Here is a 9,193-nt window from a genome sequence, read left to right on the forward strand (position 1 = left end):
ATATCACCAGTTTCATTACCTCATTTCTGTCCAAACTGCCTGGAAAGACACCCTAGAGTTGCGTTTAATGAGTAAAAAGTATGTGGACAAAGTAATAACTCAGTATGTATCTCAGTTCTACCACTAACTTGAAGTTTGGTCAAACATGCCATCCCTCATCCATGGGCAAAATCTACACTCTCTCCAAAAGATTGAAATCCCGGCCTGGGAAGGAAGTCCACATTCAAAATGAATTCCTTCTTTGGGTGCTCATTTCTCAGTCAAAGGGCTTTTTTTGGAGAGCTCATTACCCTTTTTAGTTAGAACCCTGACATAATTATTGATTGCATGTGAACTTTTTCAGTTAAAATCACTCTGTTCCGTTCCCTGACTGGACCCCACCTAATACAATATGGAAAATACGTAATACAATGCTAGTCTTATAAGCATGTCATAATTAGTATTTCTTTTACTGTACAACCAAGATTTAATAAACAAGAACATTCACACAAAAAATTCTATATTGAGGCCAGAGTCCAAAGTAAAGGAGTATCATTAGGCATGTGTTAATAATCAGTAGTAACCAACCCATCTCCACGCTATGTAATAAGACCAATTCAAAACTCTCAATTTGTACTTTTCACCTTCTGAAGATATTTCCAGATTTCCTGTGAATAGATAAGTATTTATTGATTAAGGTGCATTAAGTTGTGATAAGGAGAGTGAGATGGGAGACAGTAAGTCTGGATTCCAACCCAAGCTTTAGTTCTTGTGCTTAAGTGGCAATCAGCAAGTGTTATTCATTCCTTTGTTAAATTTGATATATCATCAAGAGGCTTGGACTAGAGTACTTCTATTACTTCTATCCGTAACGTTTAATGATTCTGTTTAACTATTACCTGAAGTCACTTTTTTCTTATTTCTTTCTATTTATTTTTATTAGTTGGAGGCTAATTACTTTACAATATTGTAGTGGGTTTTGCCATACATTGACATGAATCAGCCATGGATTTACTGGGAAGACCCAGAGGGGTCGTGTGGAGAGGGAGGTGGGAGAGGGGATAGGGATGGGGAATACATGAAGTCACTTTTTTCTTCCAGAGTTTCTTCATAGCACGTTTAACCTCAGCATTTCTGAGGGTATAGATTAAAGGATTTAACATAGGGGCCACCATAGTGTAAAAGACAGCAACAGCTTTATCAATGGGCAGAGTGGCGACTGGGCGTTGATACACAAACACGCAGGGCACGAAGAATAACACAACCACCGTGATGTGAGAGCCACATGCAGAAAGGGCTCTGCGTCTCCCCTCCAAACTGTGAGCCCTCAGGGAGCGCCAGATGACCACATAGGAGACCAACAGGAGAAGGAGGCTTAACAGGCAGATGAACCCACTGTTGGCAGCAACAAAGAGGCCAAGGATGTGGGTGTCCACGCAGACAAGCTGCAACAAAGGGTACAAGTCACACATGAAGTGGTCTATGACACTGGGGCCACAGAAGGGCAGCCGGGCTGTAAAGAGGGTCTGAACGCTTGCGTGGAGAAACCCTCCGGTCCAGGCCACCCCAGCAGGAGGAGGCACAGCCTGCGGCTCACGATGGCCGTGTAGCGCAGAGGCCTGCAGATGGCCACGTGGCGGTCATAGGCCATCTCCGTCAGCAGGATGATCTCAGCAGCACCAAAAACGTGTTCTGCATAGACCTGAGCCATACACCCATAAAAGGAGATTGTCTTGAGCTCATGAAGGGAGTCCACAATCAACTTAGGAGCCGAAGAAGAAGAGTAAATTGTGTCTATCAAGGAAAGGTGGGTCAGGAAGAAGTACATGGGGGAGTTCAGAGCCTGGCTGGTGGTGATGGTGACCACAACGAGCAGGTTGCCTGAGAGGGTTACCATGTACAAGACCAAAAACACCACAAACACTACCTTTTGCATTTGGGGGTCCTGTGTAAGACCTACTAGAATGAACACAGTCACATTCCTTTCATTCCGCATCTATGTGGTGCGGGTAATGTAAACACTGGCAAGGAACACTTTACTTTTAAGAAAGAAAAAAAGGAAAAGGGAATATAAAAGAATGAATTACTGCAAAATGCTACCTTTTAACAGTACTCGGACAATATCACAAATGATTCCTTCTTTTCCCCAAACTGTCTAGTAACTCATGCACCAAAATTTCTCTTAGTTGACTCTCTTAGATTTTTTTTTACATTTTTTAGTATTTTCCAAAATTATGGAGCTTACATTACTAATTTTAATCAGAAAATACATATAACTTACATGTTTTTTTCTTGGAGGCCTTAGGTTGAAACAATGAATTTTTTTTTTCCTGGAAAGCCTACCTTTTATTTTTTTTTTAATTTTTTTTATTAGTTGGAGGCTAATTACTTCACAACATTTCAGTGGGTTTTGTCATACATTGACATGAATCAGCCATAGAGTTACACGTATTCCCCATCCCGATCCCCCCTCTCACCTCCCTCTCCACCCGACTCCTCTGGGTCCTCCCAGTGCACCACGCCCGAGCCCTTGTCTCATGCATCCCACCTGGGCTGGTGATCTGTTTCACCCTAGATAATATACATGCTGTTCTTTCGAAACATCCCACCCTCACCTTCTCCCACAGAGTCCAAAAGTCTGTTCTGTACTTCTGTGTCTCTTTTTCTGTTTTGCATATAGGGTTATCGTTACCATCTTTCTAAATTCCATATATATGTGTTAGTATGCTGTAATGTTCTTTATCTTTCTGGCTTACTTCACTCTGTATAATGGGCTCCAGTTTCATCCATCTCATTAGAACTGATTCAAATGAATTCTTTGTAATGGCTGAGTAATATTCCATGGTGTATACGTACCACAGCTTCCTTATCCATTCATCTGTTGATGGGCATCTAGGCTGCTTCCATGTCCTGGCTATTATAAACAGTGCTGCGATGAACATTGGGGTGCATGTGTCTCTTTCAGATCTGGATTCCTCAGTATGTATGCCCAGAAGTGGGATTGCTGGGTCATATGGCAGTTCTATTTCCAGTTTGTTTAAGAAATCTCCACACTGTTTTCCATAGCGGCTGTACTAGTTTGCATTCCCACCAACAGTGTAAGAGGGTTCCCTTTTCTCCACACCCTCTCCAGCATTTATTGCTTGTAGACTTTTGGATAGCAGCCATCCTGACTGGCATGTAATGGTACCGCATTGTGGTTTTGATTTGCATTTCTCTAATAATGAGTGATGTTGAGCATCTTTTCATGTCTTTGTTAGCTATATGAATTTTTTAATTGAATGGTATATGTATGGGAAAAGAAATATAGAAAGTTGTGTACTGGTATATTGTGGGACCCCAAAAATATATGATCTGAATATATTAATATTTGAGGAGATCACTTTAATGTGCTCATAAAGTTACTGCTATCAGTTCATGAAATGAACACAGAATGAGGGCCTCACTGACTCTAACACATTTAGAGGATCAGGGCAGGGGGTGAGTCTGCCCCAGCTGCCCCATGGACCACTTTTAGTCATCCTAGATGCTGTCTTTAGTCTACCATCTAAAAATTATTGATCACCAGTTTTAACATATGCCATTAATGCTAGCAAGTAATAAGCCTAGTCTCAGTCATCAACCAGATCACTGTAATGCAAAGTCTATTTACTTTTCCTTGATGAGGAATCCATGTATTAGTCAAGTCAAGTTTAAGGTAATATATATAACTAAGTGGGCTTCCCAGATGGCACTAGTGGTAAAGAACCTGCGTGCCAATGCAGAAGACATAAGAGATGTGTGTTTGATCCCTGGGTTGGGAAGATCCCCTGGAGAAGGGCATAGCAACCCACTCCTGGATGCTTGTCTGGAGAATCCCATGGACATAAGAACCCGTAGGCTACAGTCCATAGGGTCGCAAAGGGTCAGACATAACTGAAATGACTTAGCACGCACACATACAACTAAGTATTGTAATTATTAATCTTTTCATTTTACAGTAACTAAGATTTCATTATTCTCTTTATATTTATGTATTTTAAAAGCAAATAGGCAGTGAAGGGTAAAATGAATGACCTATGTTACAAGTGGGCAAGGTAACTCTTCCAGTGAAGTTGCTCAGTCTTGTTCAACTCTTTGTGGTCCCATGGACTGTAGCCTACCAGGCTCCTCTGTCCATGGAATTTTCCAGGCAAGAGTCCTAGAGTGGGTTGCCATTCCCTTCTCCCTGGGATCTTCCAGACCCAGGGATTGAACCCAGGACTCCTGCATCACAGGCAGATGCCTTACCATCTGAGCCACCAGGGAAGCCCCAGATTCTCTGCACCAGGGAACTCTTCCAGATAATCTCACAAAGCCTTCATTGAGAAGCTATCTTTAGAGTTCCAAGCCCCCATAGTGGGCTCCCTTCTGGATAGCCCAGGGCATCAGAGAATCCTTCCAGGGACAAGAACACTTGAGAAGAAATTTTGTGTGCACTTCTAATTGCCAACTCTTCTCTGGAGAAGATGGCACCTGGGAGAACCAAGAACCAACTGATATATTTTTATACTTTCCAAATGGTCTGTACCAAAGGTTGGATTTCATGATCAAAATCAGACAGAAAATCCCAAACTTAACCCATTCATCCTCATTATTTCACTTATTACTTCAGTTTCTTGCAAACTTTGAAGCAGTTACTTTTAAAACAGATCTCTTTTACAATTTATATCAGTTCCTTTTATCCCACACAACACAATAACCAACTCACAAATGAAACAGCTCAGGGGACATTTTTGATGTCCTCTCTTCATTGATAGACCCAAATACAGGATAATATTCAGGTTTTTGGTTTTTTTGTCTTAGTCCAAAGACCAATTCTGTTCCTATTTCCACTCATATTCTCTAATACTCATAATTTTGGAAAAATGAGAAATGGCCAAAAGTTATAATATAGCAAACTAATCTTGACCTTCCATAAAATGGCACCCAGACTGCAATTGAGAGGTAAGAACTACAGGAGACACACTACTTCTTAAGCAGGGAAATCTTTGTTACTTGATTACATTCAGTATACTCAAATATTGGGAAATGCACTTTTCCTATAAGTCTGTTTTTCTCAATCTTTATAGAATGCAGAGATTTATTTTTTACACCATGGCATTTCTATAATAACTGTCAATTTTGTTGAGTTTCACAATGTACTAGGCATTATACTAAATACTTTACATGTACGTGGTCTTTCAAATGATCCTTGTGAGGTTGGTGTACTCTTGTCTGTATTGTAAAGAAGAAGAAACTGTGGTTACAAGAAGATGAATGACTTGCCCAAAGTAATGATGATGGAAAACTTAATAGAGAAGACTATATTCAAATCCAGGACGCCTGTCTCTAGCTCTTTACCACTGAGTGCCTCTCCAGGAGGAATCCAGCTTACTTCTGGGAATCAGCAATGTCAAAGTTTAGACATGACCACCGGTGACCACATGAAATCCATGGCCATTCTTTTGCTAACCTATGAAATACAGTGAAAGATGTTAATGGGATCCAGAGTCGATTGGAAAAGACCTAGAATTGTGTACACAAAAAAACTCCCAGTACTTTGCACTTTATAATCTCATCAGTTCAGTTCAGTTCAGTTGCTCAGTCATATCCGACTCTTTGAGAACCACATGGACTACAGCACGCCAGGCCTCCCTGTCCATCACCAAATCTGGAGCTTGCTCAAATTCTTGTCCATCGAGTCGGTGATTCCATCCAACCATCTCATCCTCTGTCATCCCTTTCTCCTCCTGCCCTCAATCTTTCCCAGCATCAAGGTCTTTTCACATGAGTCAGTTCTTTGCATCAGTAGGCCAAAGTATTGGAATTTCAGCTTCAGCATCAATTCTGCCAATGAACATTCAGGACTGATTTCCTTGAGGATTGACTGGTTGGATTGTCTTGCTGTCCAAGGGACTCTCAAGCATCTTCTCTAACACCACAGTTCAAATGCATCAATTCTTCAGCACTCAACTTTCTTTATGTTCCAATTCTAACATCCATACATGATTACTGGAAAAACCATAACTTAGACTAGATGGACCTTTGTTGGCAAAGTAATGTCTCTGCTTTTTAATATGCTGTCTAGTGTCATAGCTTTTCTTCCAAAGAGCAAGCATCTTTTAATTTCATGGCTATAGTCACAATCTGCAGTGATTTTGGAGCTCAAGAAAATAAAATGTGTCACTATTTCCATTGCTTCCCCATCTATTTGCCATGAAGTGATGGGACCAAATGTCCTGATCCTCTTTAAAGATGAGGAAACTGAGATCCAGAAAGAAACACAGCTAACTGATCTGTAGAACACAAGAATCCAAATCTTCTAATGCCCAAAACAGTAATTTTTTTTTCACAGCAACACATCTTACTCTGTTCAGACACCTTAAAGTGACGGTATACAAGGAAAAAAAATCACCATACAGTGACAAAGAGAATTAGCTTTCATCTCTCGTATTTAGCAATACCTGTTTTGACTCTCTAAGAAAAAGACGAAAGTCTAAGGTCGTGTGTGTGTGTGTGTGTGTGTGTGTGTGTGTGTGTGTGTGTGTGTGTGTGTTCAGTCATGTCCAAGTCTTTGCGACCCCATGGACTGCAGCCCGCCAGGCTGCTTTGTCCATGGAATTTTCCAGACAAGAACACTGGAGTGGGCTGCCATTTCCTACTCCAGAGGATCTTCCCAACCTAAGGATCAAATCTGCATCTCTTGCATCTCTTTCTTTAGCAAATGGACTCTTTACCACTGAGCCACCAGGGAAGTCCAGTTCAGGGGAACAGAAATTCAGTCATGCTACTGGGACCATGTACACTGAAGCAAAAATAAGATCTAACAAGATCCACCAACGTTTGAATAGGATTAGAATAAAATAGCCTTTGAGCTTGGAGTTTAATAATCAATCACAGCAGGCCACCTGAAGCAAAGAGCTGACTTATTTGAAAAGACCCTGATGCTGGGAAAGATTGAAGGCAGGAGGAGAAGGGGACGACAGAGGATGAGATGGTTGGATAGCATCACTAACTCAATGGACATGAGTTTAAGTAAACTCTGGGAGTTGGTGATGGACAGGGAGGCCTGAAGAGTCAGACATGCCTGAATGGCTGAACTGACTGATTCACAGCAGAGGGTACATTTTTAATGTCATATTTTAATTCATTTTCTCTTTGGTTTTTGAACTGAGTTTTTCTGCAAAAAAAAGCAAACTCCAAGTGCTGTCCTTCTCTCTCCCATTGATTCTCCATGGGAATCCATAAATCATAAACCTATTTCTTATTAATATAGTTAAACTCATAAACAGTGAGAAAAACAAATATTTCTGGAAAATATCCTAAAACATCTAAAACCATCAATATCAGGAAGGAAAACTTTAATTATTTTAATTCTAAACCCCTTAGAAGAAAATGGAAATGTAAAAACCAGATTAAAAATCAATAGTGCTAGTTAACTTACTATGGTGGCCTCTGTCCTTAAGAAGAATGATCAGTGTACTCAGGAATAAGAAATAATCATTATTTGTAGCTACTCAAGTATCATGTCATGTAATGGATGTTTTTCAAGTCTTCCCACTGACTGGACGATTCTACAGGAAGTAGAGAATGTCAAGACGGCACAGATTTATTCAAACGGATTCAGCAAACATTTTCAAAGCTCCACTGTCTTGGAAATTCACATCAAAGGAAAATAAAATGCTGTGATAAATTTGAAACCCAAACTTCTTAGGTACTAAGGAGAATCTTCTGATCTTCAGCACTTAGATTCATGATTCCACAATGAGAAATAGAAATATTTCAATTCTTAATAAGCTCCTCTTATTCTGCTCTTAGAATAAGAAAACAGCTTCTTCTTGAATCTTAGTGTTTAAAGAGGATACAGACAATGTTAAAAGACTGATTTTTCTATTAATATCTAAGGCTTTGCCCTCCTAGGAATTAATTATCTCTGTGGTTGTTTTTTTTTTTTTTTTTTTTTTTTTTAAGATTTTGCCTTAGAAACAAATATTTTGGAGAATTTGTCTACACATAGTACATCTTCACCTGGTTGGTTCTTCTCCATGAACTTTCAACTAATGCAATAACAGTTTCCATTCCTGGTTGGAAATTTGTGTGAGAAAGCAATCCTCGTGTAAGCCTTAGGGTATCATGAACTGAGACATAGAGGATAGTAAACACTATGTGAACAATTCCATGGGGTTTTATCGAGGTTGCATATCCCTGAGAGCATCTCCTCACTAGCTAAGGTCACCAGACGAGGGTGAGGTTCTGAGTCAAGCTCTCAGCTGTACTATAAACACATCGGGACATACGCTATCTACAGGAACCTTGGGACTTGCTATATTTTCAGTAAGTGTGATATCTAGAGTTGGGGAACAAGTGAGTTTAATATTCTAGTACCAACACTTCCGGTGTAGAAATATAGAAACATATAATCATATGCCTTCTCACTGACTATTTTAGACTTTTGGGAATTCCACTGGTCATTCAATAAAAGAAGTCTGCCTAGGCAAAAAGATTTCTTTTCAAATTTTCCTCACATGCATTATCCTCAGGACAGTGCAACACATAGGAGTTAGTAAATACTCTGCAGCCTAGAGGAGAGGGTTTAAGTCACATGTTGTACCACTTGATGCAGCTATTACATTTAAATATTATGGCCAGGCAGAGGATGGAGAACAGGGGAAATAGTAATAATAGTATAACCATATCAAGAAATTTACTTTTTGGCCATAACACGACAAAACTAGAAATCAACAATAGGGGGGAAAAAACTGAAAAAGCAAGTGGAGGCTAAACAATACAAAACTAAACAACCAATGAATCACTGAAAGAAAGAAGAAATTTTAAAATGGGTGAAGACAAATTAAAACAGAAACAAACAAAAAACCAAAATGACCTAGAATCTACGTGTGCTAGCTGCTTGCTTCAGTTGTGTCCCACTCTGGGTGACTCTGCGGACTGTAGTCCACTAGGCTTCTCTGTTCAAGGGGATTCTCCAGGCAAGAAGACTGGAGCAGGGTGCCAGACCCTCCTCCAGGAGTCTATAGGATGCAGCAGAAGCAGTTCTAAGAGGGAAGCTTAGAGCAGTAGAAGCCTGCTTCAAGAAACAGGGGAAATCTCAACTAACAATCTAACTATTCACCTAAAAGAAATAGAAAATAAACAAGTCCCAAAGTTATTACAAGGAAAGAAATCATAATGATCAGAATAGAAATACATGGGAAAA

General features: G+C 39.9%; 1 pseudogene; it reads right to left on the reverse strand.

Annotated features, from left to right (window-relative positions):
* Nucleotides 1-605: 605 nt before the first annotated feature.
* Nucleotides 606-1,975, reverse strand: LOC136175727 (olfactory receptor 4C12-like; annotated as a pseudogene).
* Between the last annotated feature and the right edge of the window lie 7,218 nt (nucleotides 1,976-9,193).

This window comes from Muntiacus reevesi, chromosome 9 (assembly GCF_963930625.1).
Source record: "Muntiacus reevesi chromosome 9, mMunRee1.1, whole genome shotgun sequence".
Taxonomy (NCBI): Eukaryota; Metazoa; Chordata; class Mammalia; order Artiodactyla; family Cervidae; genus Muntiacus; species Muntiacus reevesi.